This window comes from Ooceraea biroi, chromosome 10 (genome assembly GCF_003672135.1).
Source record: "Ooceraea biroi isolate clonal line C1 chromosome 10, Obir_v5.4, whole genome shotgun sequence".
Taxonomy (NCBI): Eukaryota; Metazoa; Arthropoda; class Insecta; order Hymenoptera; family Formicidae; genus Ooceraea; species Ooceraea biroi.
The window spans coordinates 11,868,193-11,887,192 of NC_039515.1; positions in this window are offsets into that span (position 1 = coordinate 11,868,193).

The following is a 19,000-nucleotide window of genomic DNA, read 5'->3' on the forward strand; positions in this document are numbered from 1 at the left end:
CCAGCTTATTAGGGCTTCATTGAGGCTCGGAGCTGAAGTTACCGCTCTAATTTACCCTAAAGCTATCGATCCATTTCGCGCTGAAATAAGGAGCTAAAAGGGATTGGCAAAGCAATAAAAAAGATAATCGCCTGCAATGAACAATAAAAATGCCAATTTGTGTCCGACAAAGCCAGCCGAAAAGGTCAATTCATTCCGCAGATGCGTGACTGCAACTTTCGACAACTTCCCTTGAAATGATACTATTCGTTCTGTATTCTTGGAATCTGGGAATAATTTTTTATTAAAGCGTTTTGCAAATACTGTCTCATTTACGCAATAGATTCTGTGCAATCTGATATAATGTTTTATATTCCACTAGGGAAATTGAAGGAAAGAATGTCCATTGCTCTATCCAATATTCTTATGACGCATTTGTGCGAAATGGCAATTCTATGGTATTAATTGAAGCGAATTTATATAAAATAGCCACGCGATGCCACTGAATCAATTTTCATGTTACGATATCTAACGTTTTTCACAGTATACGAATAAATAAGAGCAATATATAAAGTAGCAACAAATGAAGAGCAATAAACAATTGCAATACTCTATGAATGTTAAGATAAAAATTGTGTTGAACGTATAGAAATGTATTTCGTTCTCTGCCATACTAGTACGAGAGTTAATAATCGATGAAGCTCGAAAAATCGGAAACGGATGTATCAGTTTTGATGCTCGGGCGTATCATTACTACAATCCGACGGAACCGACCAGTCCTTTACCTTTACATACTCAAAGAGAATACACGGAGGAGTACGTGGATGGTTGCAATGCCAAACTGTAGTCGAATAGGTGAGCCGGAGCCGCGTATCGATCTGGGTGCTATGCTGTGGACCTGCTCGGGCTAGAGGGGCGAATGGGGAACATGTTGGAGCGACCACTACTACCACGACTGCGTACCAGCATCCACACCCACCTCAAAAGCTGACACAAGTGCTTAGATTACCTACACAATCAACTGTGCTATCACCAGGAGCTAACATGGACCTTCACATCTTCGGGTTACACAGGCGCTTCGAGCGTTTGCACAAGCTCGTCTAACGACACACATCTACCGAATGCACGTATAAGTTTCGTTCGCACTACTTTGTCCAGACATGTATACATAGGTACCAGCAGCCCAGCATCGACACCCACATCATCCCCTCCGCTGCGACCGTGGCTGTCGGCAAGGGTTTCAACCTCCAAATCGACCCTGCCTTGTAGTCAAACCTACCCTACGTGAGTTTCCGTCGATGCTTCCAGGATAGAAGATGAAGGCGTAGACAGAAAGAGAGAGAGAGAGAGAAGAGGGAGAGCAGGGCGTGTCGTTGCGTCTGCAAGGCTCCAGAGAAAAGGTCTGAAAACCTCTCTGTTACTTTCTCCACCCTCGTCCGTTCTTACCCCGGCACGCACAGCGGGCCAACTTTTACCATTTCGCCGTCTGGCAAGATAATCTCCCGGTTCCACCTATAATCCAGCAGGAGGGAGAAAGAGGGAACAGAATCACAATTCCCTATCTGCCTCTGCTTCTGTCGGGTCTTCTGGCTTTCCCGGGAAAAGGGACCATCGTTATTTCAAACTTGCGCCGTGCAGGTGCCGCGAGTTGTTTCACGCTAATGACATAGGCGTCGTTGGAGTTTAATGGAATCAACCTGGAAGAGTAGAAGATTATCAGCTCGTCTGGCATATTAATCTCTTACTGAAGTAATAGGGAATTATAGAGTCGGGCTACATTTTATTGCTACACGTCACAATACTTTGCATATTAAACCGTTACTGTGTAATTATTAAAATATTTCATATTAAAATGTTAAAGTACTTAAGAACCCGGCAATACTTCGTCGATATAGCGTGGGCAATGTGCAGACAACAGAAATCGTGTAATTTAAGTAACTTAACATATGAGGCGTTTTTATTTCAAAGAATATACTTTATATATATTTTAACGTAAATGCAAATTTATAGCTTATGGATTAACGACACTGCGAAATCTGCAAACATAAAAATGATTGTAAACAAGTGTTATCGTCCACAACAATCTTTTTTGAAAATTGTAGAGATTATTGCAGCAAGATAAATGAAAATCTGTCGACGATGAAAATACGTGTATTTTCGGCTGCGAAACATAGATAACTGTGAATTGACAGAAAGAATAAACAAATCAATATTAGTAAAAAGAGTACGTACGTGCGCCGACTGTATATAATGTGGTCGAACAAAAAGTGACGCTGCCGAAGTGCGAATGTTCATCATTTATCATTATTGTATTCCCAACATGTACTTTGCCTGAAGACAAATTCCTCAAGTTGTCTTTTGCTAATAGCGTAGGTGTGGATGCAGGTGCAACATACATATTGCAATGGAATGGAGTCGTAAGTGGAGGGTGTCCGAGAAGTGGGATTAAATTGCCCCTCGTAGACTCCAATCATGGACGCTCAGGGAAAATTAGAATGAACAAGACTGTTCGTGGCTGCGCAGCGCGAATTAAGCGAGCTCCAAGATTTCGAAGCCGGCATTGAAACGACCAGGATTACAAATCGAGCATTAGGAGTACTTTTCCGTATTTATGTGCGACGCATGAGCGAACCGAAGACTTCGCAGCAACCTGCTTAAAACGTCTTTTGGAATGCATAATATGTCGCATGGCTACAGTATATAATTTTCTTTATAAATGACTCAAAAAGGTTCAATGCACGCAATCTAGGTACACAATATTCAGCAGTTGATTTGGAAATACTTCGGATAATTAGCAGAGATACGAAATATTGGGTTGTTCGGAAAGTTCGTGCGGTTTTTTAAGAGATGGCGTTAAAACATGTTTATGTACGTCTTGAGTGGCTTTAATATATAACCTATGTAACCTATAACATATTCTGAAAGAGGACATTTCAACGCGTCATTTACGAATAAGAACATTTTGGATCGATTGAGTTTTGTTAATTTTACATCAATTTAAAAATGGAAGAAAATCAAGTGCATTTTCGACACATTATGTTAGTTTATTTCAAAAAAGGCAAGAATGCCGTTCAACAAAAACGATTTGTGCCGTCACGGAAGTGATGCAGTAGCTGAAAGAACTGTTCATAAGTGGTTTGCTCGTTTTAAGCGTGGTGATTTTAACGTCGAAGACCAAAAATGCTCAGGTAAGCCTTCAGCGGTAAATAACGACCAAATTGCAGCATTAATTGAAAGTAATCCACGCTACATAACGCAAGACATCGCGGAGATACTCCACATGTCTAATTCGACCGTTGCACTACCTAGCATCTTGGAACACTTGGCTATGTGAATCGTTACGAAAACGGCACGAATTTTCCGAATAACTCAATACTTATTGTTTCGTGTCTTAGTATTAGATTATTAATTAAATCACCCTGGTCGCGTCGATGACGATACAAATATTGGGTTGGCCAAAAAGTAATTGCGTTTTTTTTTTATATAAATAAAAGGCGAATTTTTCATGGGAAACCAAAACTTTATTAAACAATATATTGTCCATTTTTTTTTATTATCTTTTGCCATTTTTCAGGCAACTTCATGATTCCGCGCTCAAAAAAGTTCTTATCTTTTTTAGCAAAAAACAATTCCAAGAACGATTTCATATCCTCATCAGCAGTAAAGGTTTTACCATTCAAGGCGTTTTGCAAAGAACGAAACAAATGGTAATCCGATGGTGCCAGGTCTGGCGAATATGGTGGATGTGGTAACATCATGGTAACACATCCCATCCAAGCTGCAACAATTTTTCACGAGTGACCAAACTTGTACGTGGTCTAGCGTTATCATGGTGAAACACAACACCTTTGCGATTCACCAATTCTCGACGTTTCTGTTTGATGGCATCATTTAATTTATCCAGTTGACGACAGTATACGTCTGAATGAATGGTTTGATTCCTTGCAAGCAGCTCAAAATACACAATACCTTTAAAGTCCCACCAGACTGACAGCATGATCTTTCTTTGGTGAATATCTGCTTTTCAAGTGCTTTGAGCAGGTTCATCACGCTTGCTCCACGATCTTTTTCGTTTGGCGTTGTTGTAGACGATCGATTTTTCGTCGCCTGTTATCATACGTTTCAAAAATGGATCATTTTCCTCACGTTTCAAGAGAGAATCGCAGATGTCAATACGCTTAGTGAGATGAATTTCTTTGAGCTCATGTGGTACCGAAATATCGAGCTTACTAATGTATCCAAGTCGTTTTAAATGGTTTTCAACACTCGATTTCGATATGTTAAGATTCTCAGCAATCTCTCGTGTCGTTAAACGCCGATTCGAATCGATCAGTGTCTTTATTTTGTCATCATCAATTTCGATTGGCCTTCCTGAGCGTGGTGCATCTTTCACATTAAAATCTGCAGATCGAAATTTAGTAAACCAATTTTGACACTGCCGCAGTTTTAAAGCACTTCGCCATATACATGACATAACTTTTTATGAGCTTGCACAGCGTTTTTCCCTTTTCGGAAATAATAAAACAAAATATGACGAAAATGTTCTTTTTGATTTTCCATTTTGCAATCGACGGCAAACAAACAATTGTTAACGAAATCGTGTACTTTCTTTTTCTAAAACAAGCTTGAACTGTGAGTTGTTAACCTACATAATGAATTTGCGGTTTAGAATGAAGTTAGTTACATTTCAAGATATGTATGTCCATCTATTGGAAAAAAACGCAATTACTTTTTGGCCAACCCAATATTACAGCGTTTTTGTTTTGTTTTTAAAGGCTGTCTATTTTGCTATAAAATTAATATACGACAAACTATGTTGTGCTGTCATAAGTATATGTTTAGTTTCATTCGTCCTCCTAGTTAATAACCTAGTTAATAATCTATACATATGAAATCCCTATTCTGTCTGTCGTTGAATTGATCGGGTACTTCCCGACATGCTAGAAACACCAAATTTCGCATGGTGATAGGGGTTCACCCCCAGGTAATGGGAAAATTCTTGAAATCTTTAATTTCAACAATGATACGCCTGGCGTAGACAGGCGTTTCCCTAGTATTAGAATGATATGGCATGATTTAATATTTTGATATGGCTCTTCCAGATTGACATTGCAACAATTCAAGATGCATGTTACGTTCATATCTATTATTTACTTTAACATGTATTATAGGAGGGAATCACGTGGAGGATTATTTCATCATCGATAATACAAATTTGGTTCGTTGCAAAATCTTCTTCAGCACTGGCCTTGAAAAGAAAAGAGACTGATAAAGTTGCTGGTGTAAAAAGCTGCTTGTTTGAGCTACCAGGGATTACACGTTCCTTCTACGAAGGACTATCGGCAAAATGGCGAGACGCGGGAGCGCTGAAAAGTTGGCAAAATCCGGAGTGCTGCGTCGTAAAGATATGCTCGGTGGGTCGCTCGGGAGTCGGGCAGAAAGTATGAAATTGCTTATATTTTATAAAAGCGAAGGAGAATGAGAGGGAGGTCTTCGTTCGGGGCGAGAGATGAGGTGGTATCGACGGGCAAATAAAAAAGGCGGCGAAGAAGAAGGCAACGTCTTCTCGTGAATAAACAACAAGCATCATGCATGGCGTGGTAACGTAGGCTGAGAAAATATGGACGCGAGTATAGACACGTTAGTCGCTTGTAAGGCTTGCATTCCGAAAGTGTGGCGCTTTTGTGATTGTGTCCCAGACAAAAGTCCCTTCATGAAATTAGAGCTACACGAACACATGCTACACGAATGATGCTTCACACATCCATGTACAGATGTATATCAAATTTTGGTGTTGCACTTGCAGTAAGCAATTGATAAAACGAATCAGAATGTCAGATAATGTTTATTTTAATGGTTGCGTAATAATTGCACATAGAATATATCACGCCTACTCAGAGTATGTGGAAAATATTTTTAAAGTCACGAGAAAGAATAAAGACACTTTGTACAAGCTCTGTATTATTAGACCGTGTCTATTTTTAAAGGTCGCCTATTTTATATTGCTATAAAATTAATACACGACAAGCTATATTGTGCTATCGTAAGAATGTGTTTAGTTTGATTCACCGGCATCTAAACGCGATTCAGATTACTTAGTTAATGACCTAATATTTATCTATTATTGATTGGAGTGGCTAAAATAGAACAATTTCTATCTTGAACAAACTTTTCCAACGCTTTGTTTAGTTTAATAATTTTTCGAATTTTTGAAGCACAGCTGTTCTCTTTTTATGTTTTATGAGTAATTAAATTTTTCTGGGAACGTGTAAGATCTAAATTTAACATTCGGCATTTCTATAGAATTTTATACTATGTTTTGAGTTATCTTCATAGGAAATAAAACGAGATATCCATCTACTTTAGTATATTATTACTGTCAACACGTCGGTGCTATTTTAAACCATTATATCTTAGGGTAAGATCTTTGGATGTCCTATATTTATGCAGTTTGTAGACATATTTTGGCCCTACTCCAATCCAAAGTTATATCAGATGAGTGGTTGATGTTCTCATACGATTAAAGCTTCCATAATTCTGTTTTATATTATTATCACCTCAATTATTAAATAACTTCGTATCTTTCTCCGTATCTCTCTTGTTATGAAACTCGGCACATCATGAAGATAATGTAATTCTGCGAAATTTACTGCTTACGTGCTTTCTGCAATTAAAGCTGTGAGATATTATGCTTAACGATAAATAATATCGAGTAAAATCATATGTGTTGTACATCGGCGATTACTAATTTATAAAATTTTTAAAAATTATATTAATTATTAAAGAAGAAAGAGAGTCATAATAGCTATACTCCATATTTCTTGAGAAATATTAAGTTTAAAGTTTTTCTGCAGTTGTAATCGAGGCTAATAAGTCAAAATATTTTGTAACATCGCAAAGAACGTATGCAAACGTATGCTGAGATGCAGGTATCGATTTGTTATCTATATATATTTGGAGCTTTTTCACGAATAGCGTAGTCCTTGTCGCTGCATTGTCAAGCTTGCGAAGCGAGAGGGAGGAAATGAAACTATATATATCACTCTACATGTATTACATTCCTGGCCAATATAGTTCAGAAGGGACGAGATCGTGTGTGATCAACGCGCAGACAAAACAGAATATTGTTTCGAAAGAACAATTTACTTAGGATGGGTATACCAACGCTGTGTTGAATTTATTATTAGGGATCTTGGTGAACAACACACTTGCGCCAACACATCAAACCTTATTTTTCAGCGTATCTCAAAACATTTATTTTTAAATTATATAATGATAAATTTGTTTTTTTATTTCTATATTCGCGCAAGGTGCAATCTATCCTTAACTGCAATATATACAATATAAAATGTGTAAGATAAAGCTAAAATATATGTATTCAACTCAGAAATATATTTTAACTTCGAAAGATATTGTCTGCGTGACGAAAAAATGCAAAAGTTTATTGTAACTAAAATAAAATCCAATTTTGATGCAAGATTAGTGAAAAATAGATGTAGAATTTCCTTTTTTTTTAAGATAAAAATTAAAACGCATTGTTCGCAGAACACAATGATAATATACCAGAAAAAATTTTAATTTGTGATAGGAACACACATATTTAAATTTAATTCATTCAATTATTGCTTTTGCAAACATCAATTTGATTCGACGTCGCTATTACCAGTTATGTCAATACGTTGTATGTATCGTAAGTCAATAATTGGTCGGGTGACATGCGCGGTATCTGTCAGGATTTGTTTGAGGAAGCGTACTTTCGGCAAAAGTTATCAATCGAAATAGAGTAGACTAACTTCATACTCCGAATGGACTCGCTTCGTAAAGAAACACATTACTATCTTGTAAATAACTCGCTGAATTAATTTGTTGCAATGTTTACGTGGTGATTCTCACATATTATGTGTTTGCTTCCATGTTATGAGATGGAGCTGGTCACGGTTCGAGACCTTCCACATTGTGCACTCTTGTTGGCAAGAGATCATCTACGGAGATTAATCAGTCGCCTTCGCATGCGGCATAGCCCTTCTGAATTTTCGCCATTATGGAAGCGCCATTTTATCTGACAAATTTAGGACTTTATCTTCTTCTTCTGACCGACTGACATTTCGCCAATTATTTCCATTGAATTATTTATGCTTGTCTCCAATCTATGCTTCTTCTCATGTTTATCATTCTATGAATTTTCTGGCTCACGGAAAATTATTATTTAATTTCACCGAATTTAAGCGCGCTTGGTTTCATCAGAATGAATAAATAGCCACGATCTCCATCTGTCGATCGAAGTTCAATTTGCAATAAAAGCAAAGTAATAGAATTATTGATGTGCAGTTATTCTTGCGTTGTGCATCGATTTTGATGTATTATATTTTTGCTGCTTCACATTCCCTCTTCCACAACGATTCTACAGTTTGCCACCAAAACCACGATGGCTGGAACGACTTTGTTTGCTCATCTGGTCTCCGCGTATCACGAACTCGTGCGAACTCGCATACAAGGGCGGTACCTATCTGTCTTCCGTATCTATCTGAAAATCCACGCGTATTCATGCAACTCCACCTCCATGGTTGCGACGTTGAATTTGCAGCCGAAATCACGGACGAAGGTGTTTGAACGGGTTCATGTATGCGTATTTATACATGTAAGCGCACGCGCATACGTTCACATGCATGTGTTTGCGTGTGTGTTTGTTGCATGCGTGACCGAGCACATGTACGAGTATTCCTGCATTTATGTGTTTCCCGCTTTGCTATTGCAATGTACAGTTCCCCCTCGTCTTCTCTTCTCTATTCGCCGTGTTCAGTTTCCATGTCCTACCAACAATCCAATTTATACGCCGGATTATTCTGGGAAACGTGGAGAACCGAGGGTGGCTTTCAACCCTCTCTCTTCCTCTACCTGGCCGCTGCTTCTGTCGGATCTCCACGAACCCCTTTTTCTATGTGCCTGCATCGATTGCTGCTAAATCGCAATGGCTGGATCGAGGGAGCATACCTCGGCAGCATACCTCCATAGCATACCTCGGCTCGATCGAGTTGGTTTCGCTCAAACATGGCCGATCGTCACGTTTTTTCCTTCTTCTCCTCCCGATTAGATCGGCGCGAGATAGTTTCTCGTTACTTCTCCGCTTTAATAAGATACTGGATTCATTTTAGAAAATGCGCTTGCAATGCAGTTTACACATGCGATGCGATTTTTTCTATTCCGCCATTAGATCAGGATTTCTATAAAATTTTATTTGCGCGTGTAGACTTTGCGTAGAAGCTATCTTTGTATTATTCCGGAGAAAATCAATATTACTAAAATAAGCAATTTTGATGCTGTTGATTTGATTTTATTTAAATAGCTTTGCACATTTCATTGTTGATAACTTGAAATAACATCGGCGAGTATTCTCTCTTTTACTTCCAGTCTCTTCCACGACTTGTTTCTATACTTAACATTCCACTACTTTTTATCTCTACAATGTAATGATATTTATTTAATTAATTAATTTTATTTAATTAATTAATAAAGTTTTAAATAAAAAGTTAAAAGCGAAGTTTTTGTAATATTACAAAGATTTCAGATTTTGTAACTCTCTCGTTACATATTTTATCGCAACATCGGAATCTTTTGCACGCAAATTTTGAAACAAGTATAATTATAAGAATGATAAATATTTTTAATGAAATTTTAGTTATTTCTGTGTTGTGTGATTTATATTTTCGTCTTATCTACTGCTAAAATATCATTTTTATAGATATGTTGACACATATTTAATTCGAAACTGGTTTCAATGAAAAAAGTGGCTGATTATGCTTCTTTATTGCTCTTCATCAACGGCTACAATGTATTCCTTTTCGATTTGTCAGCTTGATTTCTTTATCCGCTTTGTCCGACAAATTCTCCAGCCAACGTTCCCAAGTGGAACAAGCTGGGAGCAATGATATTATTTTCTCATTGATGATTACGCTGTGGAACTCTGAATCTTTATAGAACATTTATGATATGCTACGATGTTCCACGATCGTAAGGTATTTTTGTATTTCTGCACGTGTAGAGAATTCCGCAATATCTTAAGCACATCTTCGCTATACATTACGCATTTTTTGCGATTCTTCTTCTAACTTCGTTGACATCCTTTAAATGAAGTCAGAGATGTTGTGTTTGATAGTCACTAAATAAATAATAAAACAGACAGCCTTTTTATTTTATACACGAACAAATGTTAAGTAAGCGCTCAATATCTTCCACAATTAAATGGTAAAAATATTAACGCAGCGAACGACTGAGATCTACAGATACACTATATTTTCGTTATGTGAACCACCACGAGGATTCCATTGAATTTCTACTGGACTTCAGCAGATATCGTCAATATCCCGCTACCGAAATAGAAAACACTTCACACGAGAGCCACGACCATTTGATTTCGATATTTCTTGCGCATGCAGGATCGACTGTTCTTCATGTCTGGTACGCACTGGCAAAACAAAAATCTACTATCGAAAAATAAAATCGACGCTACCACGAAATTTCTTTATGAAACATTTTGAAATTTTTGGCAGATGAGCAACAGAGTATCTCGATTCGTACCGGTTTTGATTGAAATGCTTGCTTTTAACTGCAATTATGTATTTCGAGTGTTCTCTTTTGGAACTTAGAAGCTTTAGAACTTTGCTGGTTTGCAAATAATTCGATTTTACCGCTGACTCTTTTTCGATTTTTATGATATATATATATATATATATATATATATGCAGACTAGCTTTAATATCTGGCCTTGCCCGGTAGAGTTTGCATTAAACAGTGTTTAATTGACTTGTAGTAGGTATAGATATATATAATAGTATAGATAGATTATTTCCTCTAAAAAGAATTATTAAAAAAAAATAAAGACATTAAGACCTTCTTCTCGTCAAGAGGAACAAAGTGATATAACACACTTGTGGGTACAGTTCATGTTTATTGAGAAAACGCATTTAAAAATTTTTAAATTTATAATAGTATAGAGTATAGATATAGATTTTATGAGAAATATATTAAAAATAAATCTATGTATGTATTAGGTCATTAATTAAGTAATCCGGGTCGCGTCTAGATAGAGATACAAATGTAGCGATGTTTTAGAGAATTTTGTTTTTTAAAGGTTTCCTATCCTGCTAAAAGTAATATAAAATAAGCTATGTTGTGCTGCCATAAGTATGTGTTTAATTTGATTCATCAGCATCTAAACATGACTCGGATTGGTTAATGACCTAATATAATACATGATGTATATTTTATGAGAGAAATGGTATTAAAAATATACCTATGTATATACATGCATCTCAAGAGATATTATAAGATTTATCTATCTGCATATAAATTTGCAACGTATGAAAAGAAAATTCTTATTTATTGACTTTTCGTTAGCACAAAATTGCAACTCATCTTCTCTGCGAAATCTTTAACTTCGATCTTTCAATCTGCAATCCGCCAGGTAAAAATTTATAAAATTGGGACTTCACCGTAGCCGTTATCGGCTTATAAATATCGATTTCCTAACAACTGAGTTCTTGAAAAAGCCGTGTATAACTGCCGAACGATTTATATCGCAGCAGGTGTAACTAAAGGCGGATCTTTATTTACAGGCACGCGGCGGATACGCATCGGCATTTCTTTTTATTGAGATGCACCTTGTAAAGAACACGGATATGTAGCCATCCAAGAAAACAGAAGCGCGCGGAGCGGAGATGTGCGAAGTGTACGTGCAGACGGTTGCGCCGCTTTAGAATGAGGATTTATGTTCCCAAGCGAGACGTAAACAATGCGCGAGACGCAACGATAAATCCGCGGCGAGGCCTGCTCCCTATGTTATACGTTACGTAGGTCTAGAAAAATGCCGTTTTCTGCTCTATTGCCGAAATTACATGTCGCCATTACCCTTGCCACGCAAACGTGTGCATGACGTGAAACTCGTGATTCGCTAACATTTAACATATTTCGATAAATTATAACAGATAACACTCGTAAAAGTTTAGTAACGGTATGATATGACGAATGCTATTAAGCACGCTAAAAGAGAAGGATCGAACGTTGCGAGTTAATGCGCCATAAAGTTGCAACAATATCACCTATAGTGACGTTTACAAGCGCGTTAATGGCCGCGCTTTATTAATAAACTATTAATACAGAAGATGCATCGACTCTTACTCATCGGTCCCCGCTATTATGCAGCAAAACTCAAATGAGAAAGAGGACGAGAAATGTTAAGTACTTGTCTCTGAATCGCGTATTTAGCCATGTGTATTAGTTTGGCGTATACAATGTTGCAATTACAGCGATTACAGTAATTTTAGACGAGAGATTTTAAACGAGAGAGAGAGAGACAAAAATATCAGAATATTTTCGAATAGCAGTAAATTCAGCATCGGCTCCCGTAATGCCTGCGCATTTGTATTAGAGTAAGACAATTTGCATTTAATTGAGCGAGGTTTATTCCTCCGTAATAACACGTCGAGTATGCCGACTTGGACTTGCGAGTGCAGCAAGGTTGCACCGTGGATTCATCGACGGACATATAAATCGTTCGCGTGAAAGGGTTCGTGATGGCGAAACCGCGACGGAGGGCTTCGCCCATAAGGTACACGCGAATACCAGCGGAGATGTCTATGGCGATAAAATGACACTGGCGATTATACTTAAACGTCTCTCCCCAACCTCTTCGCACAATTGTCTCCCATTGACACACAATCCCTTAATTGAACTTTTTATTAAACACTGCACACGTGCGTCGCTTCTTGTGCTACTATGGTATGTTCACTGTGACAACGGACGACAACGAAGAATCAACGATTTCGTCATCGAACCGAATAAAATGTCATTGTTGAACACGGCAGATTTGGAGAGCTTCACCCGCGAAACTACTTTGAACATTAATGAAACTAATTTGAATATTAAATATTTTACTTCAGCTATATCCATATTTGCGACACTTAAAAATAATTCCCGACGGATCTGCCGACACTGCGAAGTTCAGTTTGAGTACTCGCGGGAAGACCATCGCGCACTGTCAGAGAAATCGCGGTATGCCGACGGCGATGGTAAAAGGTTTGATAGAAAGACTCGACTTCGAAAGAAGAACCCTTTCTCTGGCGGTTTTACAACGTAGTAAATAAGGAACTTTCTCCTAACCCTTTTTAGCGAAGAGTCAGGTGGCGCATCAGCAATCCGTGAGGCTGCTTTCACCATTCCAGGTCATCTCTTTATCCCTCGTATTCTTACAAAGCGTTTCATAAAGTAACTAATAATTAAAAAAAGTATCTATTGAAAAACTTCGCCACGTAAAAATTTATATATTGAAGCTTACAGTTGATTACCATTTTTTATTTTATTTCTAATTGCAGATTATTAGCATGCTAAGCTGCCAAACTACCAAACTCTGAAGAACGGTAAGTCTCGAACGTTGCATGAAATGATTGTAGATAATTGCAGATTTTCCGGTAACATTAGAGAAATACTAGCACGGCGAAGAAACGGGTTATATCGTCAAGAAATTTATCATAATTTGAGGTAGCAGCCATTAAAGCGGCGTTATGCTCGTCTTATTTCGCACAGACATAATCTGAATTTGTAAAAAGCGGTTTTTATAGTCCTGTAATTTGCGCTGGTATGCATATAAAATAGTGCAACGGGTTGCTGTAAAAGATTCACAGGGACGATTACGTGGAAATAAAAATGACAATGTATCAAAGAAATGGATTGCATCCGCAAGAAACTAGTCGTAATGCAACAAGAAGTATCCTAGTAATTTTCTCGGCGCTGCCGACTTTCTAGAATGACGATGAAGAACCGCTGAAGCGAAACCGCACGTGTTTTATTACAGGTTTAATTGCAAGTATCCTCGTAGTTGTACTTTACGCTGACCATAGCCAAGGAAAATGTAAAATATAGTCGTGATTATACAATGCCTTTAAGAAATTCTTCTCGTTTATCGTGTCATGCATGTTTAGTGTGGCATGTATCGATGAAAAATAACATTACAGAGTTTTGTCGTTCATGACAGTTTATGAATTTTATCTTCTTGGCTCGTGATAAACTCGAATATTGTTCTCTCCTCAGTCCTATTGGTCTTGACAGGGGGTAGTGACTTCTCTTTTTCGTATATACGTGTTGCGCATACAGATTATGTACATATATATCGAATATTGTATAAGATAAAATATATGTAGATTGGATTATACATGTATACAATATCAGATAAAACATCAATCAATCTCAAAAGTGAGAGATATCATATTAGATTATTAACTAACGTAAGTAATCCGAGTCGCATCTAGATGCCGACGAATCAAACGCATACTTATACTTATGACATCATGATATAGCTTATCGTATTAATTTTATAGCAGGATAGGCAACCTTTAAAGAACAAAAACTAAAACTCTGCGAAACATCGCGACTGTCTAGACGACCTAAACGCGATCTGGATTACTTAGTTAATGACCTAACACATATAGAGAAAATGTTTCAAGATTACCTACAATATTACGTGTTGACTATAAATGTTTTTTTAAGAACTTTAGATTCTCTGCTTCCTGCGTTTTCTTCTCTTAATTTCACGGTAGTGCAAAAATATTGCAAGCGAATTTTCATTTTCTTCGTCTTCGTAAACTCACCCTCTCTCGCGTGCCCACCCCGATATATCTCTTTCCAATGATTCCGTTAGTCGTGGGAGAGATGTAATTTATAACTTCCCTAAGAGGTAGTTTGTAAAGTACAACGCCATTATAAATTCATGTTTACGTCGGGCAGCGAGTCAGTGGCGGCGGCCACGGCGTTGCAGTTCGAAAACGCGCACGAAGAACGCGGCGTTTTGCACTTTGCGACACACCCTGCGCCGTTAATTCGTTACTTTACTTCACCCTTTACGGCGGATAGGTACGATTTTCTTCGCAATTTATAGTAACCGATATCGTCGATGACCATTCGTATTCGAAAACGAGCCGACGCTCTTCTTATCTTCTCTCTCGCTTTCGCGTGAATTCTCTCTTCTTTTCAAACGAAACACATTTCTATCGCGACGATTTAACGCATATGTCGATATACTCGCATGTACTCGAAAGCTGGTAACCGCGTAACGCAAGTTCGCGAGCACTCTAGACGATTCCGTGCAATTTCGAAGAGTAAGTACACAGCTTCATAGCGCAACCCTTTCACGAATGCATCTGAGGGATTATACCGATCATAGATCTTTCGAAACTACTCTACGGCGTTAAGCTGAATCTGTTTCGAATCTTATTCGTCAGCTCGTTGCGAATGTATGAGAACGCGGTTCTTATTAAAGTGTAGCACGTAATATTATATCACAGTTATCTAACACTAGAATTTCACGAATTTGCAATTGCAAAGGCTTGCACGATGGTGTATGCACACGCGAACGTAAGCATATTAGTGATGTACGTATGTGTGCGAGTTACTGCAGAGACGGGCAGAAATTAATTAAGCACAACCAGCATTCGCTATGAATTTCAGGGTTAATATCGTAAGACGAGCAAGGTAATTGCGATTCCATTTTATATCGAATTAATTGACGCCGTTATGCTGTAGTTTTCGCGCTTCTCCACTGTGAACTTTTGCAGTTCTCTCGCGCGATACGCGATGTTTCAAGGCATTTTAAGACGCTTTAATACTTGCATGGTAGACATGTCGCCGCGTATCTCGTTTTGGATAACTGTTAAGTGTATTTCATTCTTGACTTTGCGATATAATAAAAAACGTTTGCGAGCGTCCGGTCTCAATTTTGACAAGATTTAGTCGTTTTAGGACATTTTAAATTAAGGAGCGTATTTTTATAAGTAGTTCTTCATGTAATTCCTCGTGTAATACACTAACAAATTGAAGCAACGTCAATAAGAATTTTGACTAAGACATTTTTTCATATTATATACTCTCGCATCGTATGTTTCGATTAGATGATAAAAACGCAGCCAATAAATTTTTAATATATTAATAAATACTATGTAGTGTAATAGATCAGTTTAATAGTTTAAACAGAAATTTTCTATTAAGAAGCCATATGTGTGATGGAAAAAAACAAACGTTGTCCAACCTGTCTTTCGTAGATATTTATATTGATCTATTCCTTTTTCATGCAAGAACGCAATTCCATTTATGTTGCAAGATTATCGAATATCTCTTCCATGCAAAGATATCTAAAAGATAGATGAGTCCCATCATGCGCGGCAAAAACATAGCAATAAATTATTCAAGTAATGAATTTTCGTATCGATGCGTATCTCTGCAACTTTTAATTAAATATATTGCAAGTTTCTAATATATGATAACTGTGCAAATTAATTTCATCCACGTACGGTTGTGTTATCAGCATTGGAAGGTTTCTGCTCGAACACGATCCAATTAAGACGATATTTGTCGCGGATACCAGCGGAGCGACGACTACCTCGACTATTTAGACGCAGAAGTCGTGGATTACGTTTCCATTATTTCGAAAGTTGCCAGAACCGTGGAGATACGGAGCGTTGCATTTCCTATCCCACGTTCCATGATGGCTGACAACGACGACGTCTCGTACGCCCCACTCCATCCGCGCGCGGCTCTCTCACAAAAGCGACGGGTCCAGAAGGACGAGCCTAGCCTAACCTAACCCTTACTTAAGCTCCCTTTTGCACTTGGCAGCCATGTTGCTCCGAGGGTTGGGCCACCAAAACGACGGCGACTCATTGGCCAGGAGAAGAAGGAGAGAGAAAGAGAGAGAAAACTGGCTCCCTCCATTTCCGTCTTGCTCCGTCTCTCGCTGTCTCTCATTCCGCCTCCGTCCCTTCCGTCACAGCTTTCCTTATCTAACATCCCCTACAGAGTGTCTGTCTGTCTTCTTCCCATTTTTTTTACTCTCAACTGATGACTTTGCCCGTCTCCGTCCGTTTCATTCTAAATTCCGTTCCTGTCTTTACTCTCCTTGCTCTTGCTCTTCTCTTCGTACCCGCAAATTTCACCTCTCTATCTCGCCACTGGTCTCTTCGTCGCGGTAAAGATAGTTTTATTTTTTATTATTCCTCATGTTTGTCGGACATGTTCAGAGTCATCCTCCGACTATGTAGCTCTTTGCGTCCTGCCATGGGGCTACGTGAAATTTATTTCGCGAGTTCGATATTCTAGATATCGCGATGTCCATGAAGGAAAAGCATTGCATTTGTGAGTGATGGTAACAAAATATCTCATTCGAAAATCTAAATTATTCTTTTAATTTTTTGTATATTTTATATATTTAAGTGGTACATAAAGCCTTTCAGTGATTTTATCTACATAATTGTTCAAAACTCACATAAGCGACAATTTTTATTTTTATATAATATTTAATAAGAAATTATATTTATGATAATGTTCTTGCATTTTATTCAACTGCAACTGTTCTATGATATTAAATATTTTAATCAGCAATGTCTAATGTTCCTCTAATCCGGTTGAAGATATTATATTATTATATTATATTATTATTATGATTTTGTATGGAAGGAAGAAATTATACGAATAAAGAAACTTTTTATAATAAAAATATTGAGTAAAAATTGAACAAAACCAGTTATGATTTTATGAGTTTCATGGAATTTTTGAGAAGTTTACTGTGTATAGAAAAACATATAAAAATCATATAAGCCTTCATAATAAAATGATTAACTTACCTGTCACTGCTAATCTCTCTGAACAACATACATTTTGCATCTTATACATATATGAATTCGCTCAATTCGCTTACCGGAAATTGAATGACTCTTAGCTTATTCTAACAAAAAAGTGAAATTTACTCTTATATTAACCAATCCTTTTCTGACCATCTAATAACTTCTATTTTTATTGCCTACAACGAAAGTAGATACTTTCTCCAACCCTTTTTTTTCAATAGACACACGATCCGCCGCTCACTTCTATTCCTCCTTACGGTTTTTCTTCTTTTTAACCCTTTCATGAGAACCTTAAAAGAAAGTTATTCTTGGAGCAATAATACCTGAAGAAAATTTTGTTTTGATGATATTATGTTCAAATAAACTGAGATTTACTTTTTGTTTATTTCGATAGCGATCTATTAATACATATTGTAATACATATTTTATTCTAATTTAATTTTAATAAGGAATCTACACGATAAAGCTAACTTTGTAACTTGTAATTTTTACGTACCGTGAGCGTATGAATATTGTGTTATATACTTGTTTTTTCGTATAAAAACATATTTTGTGGTATTTGACAGTGTATATATTATATCAATTAGTATAACATAATTAGAAAAATGAAAAGTAATTAACTTAAGGTGTTCTTTATGTATAATTATATTATGGTTATTGTAATTAATGTGATTACACTATACTTTAAAAGACAAATTTCATAAAATTTATAAGATAAAATAATTAAAAAATATGTGAAAATATTTTTCATATTTAAGTTTTAAATATTTAAAAACAAAATTAATGTAAGTCATGTAAGAAATTGAGAGAGAATACGTTGTAATTTTTTATGCATTTTTCTTAGTTCATTATAAATTGTATATACATATATACATATCTTATTTTCTTAAGATATTACTTATCATATATTTAATTCTCATTGAATACTGTATATAATGTACATATGTTTAATATATTTATCTAAACAAAGGATATTTATGTAGAAAAAGAGAATTTAAAAGTTTATTATTGTTTATATTATTTTATTTTTGTTTAAGGTTTTATTTATTTACTAATCATGATCTATAATGAAAATGTAATATTATCATGTATTGATATAATATTATTCAATACAGAATGGGATAAATATGTATACATTAATATTAAAAATTACTTCTATATGTGAAAGGAAATTTAACGTTTACTTATGTGTATAAGATAAAAAATATATCATATTTTTTATAAATTATATTATATATTATTACTAATATTTCTACAGCATTATGCTTGATTTGAAAGATGCAATAATCATTAAAAATACTCGAAAAATAATTTACTTTTGTGTTTACAAAAGATACATATATTTATCTATACATGTA